Raw genomic sequence first — 1,699 nt, forward strand, 5'->3', positions numbered from 1 at the left:
GGTCTAAGGGACATGGTTGGATAAGGTGGATCCCTGGGGTAGTGGTCTTAGAGATTGTGTTTTTCTTCTTTGAATCATTTGCTTGCTTGCTTTTATTTTCTGCCTCTATAATGTGAGAGCAGAACCTCTTTTCTCTCTCATTTTCTCTGCTTCATACCACCATGCCCTGTATTCTATATACTCTGGTCTCACGTAAACTGAACCCTGAAATCTCCAATAAATGTGATAAAATAAATGTTTTTTCCTCTAAGCTGTGTTGTCAGTCATTTTGAATCACATCGATGAAAATATCGACCAAGACAAATTTGTACCAGGAAACTGGGGCCATTGCTATATCTAAGTCTAACTGTATATTCTGTGATTCTTTAGAACTGGTGAGAGGAAGTTGGAAGGGCCAAAATGTGGTTAAAAAGATATTTGGTAGATACCGTGCACAGGACAATGAGGAGAGCAAAATGTACACTATAGGGAAATGGAGTAGAGGCCACACATGGTACAGTATTGCAAAGAATATATTGTATTTTTCCTGTGTTCAAAAAGTTTGTGTAAGGCCGAATTTACATATGATAGGCTGATTAAGCTAATGAATGAAATCTCAAAATAGTAAAGTATCCATAGTGCATTATGGATATTGATATCCATGATCGGTGAATTCTACACCCAATATTGGGAGTGGAAAGCAAATCAGAAAGACTTTATAGATTTGCAGTTTGACCAGAAAAGCATGTACAAAGCTGAGATCCAAAGAGATAGTCCTGTGCAAGAAAGTAAGATGACTGAAGAGGCTGAATATTTTCCACAGGAACAAAGGAATGAGATTGGGGCAGTTCAAGCCCAACTGTGAAACCATAGAAATAAAGGCCGTGTGGGTGGCTATGAATGAAAAGGCCTGGTAGTAGTAGCCAAAACTGAAACAGGCCCAGTGATAGCATAGACTGAGACAAAGTCAGTGGTGGCTATGATAGAGGAAGGCTTTATGGCAGATTTGATTGAAAAAGGAATGACTAACTTTCCTGCAGGCAGTCAATTTTGGCAGTCATGGAATTCTGGATTTGCTGGAAAATAGAGTCAAGGATGCTACTTATCCCCACCCCAATTTCAAAGGAAGGCCAAGGAATCCAGGTAACAATGTGTCAAGAGTCTGAATCCCCACAAGCTGACCCAAATGGGACAGTTGTGAAACTGTGTGGGTGAAGCCAATGTTGCAAGAAAAATAAAACCAAAATGCAGGAGTGCCAGAAATGTGGAATGACTCGAAGAAAAAGCCACAACCTATGAGCCATGGAACCAGACTGAAAGAGCAAGTATACCACCAGTTGCAATCAACTAGACCATAGTGGTGGGGTTGTCAAGGCCCCATGAAGATCACATCTTATTATCACATGCCCTGTCTGCTAGAAATGGACCTTCATGATTAAATGTTTGCCCTGCTGAATTTTATACTTCTGTGATTTCACTTGTTTTGATCCTACTCATTTATTTTGGAATATAAATGCTGCTTGGTGACACTGTACATTAGATGCACACAACTTGCTTTTCTATTGGTGCACTATAGTCTCACATCATAATGTGTATTCATGTTGACAGTGGGATATATTCATACAGTACTTCGTGCTCTTCCCCCTTCCCCTAATTCCATCTCTCCTAATACTGAGTGTCCAGGTTAACAATGGTATATTCACATGTATACACATATTTG

Source organism: Muscardinus avellanarius (assembly GCF_963383645.1).
Source record: "Muscardinus avellanarius genome assembly, chromosome: X".
Lineage (NCBI taxonomy): Eukaryota > Metazoa > Chordata > Mammalia > Rodentia > Gliridae > Muscardinus > Muscardinus avellanarius.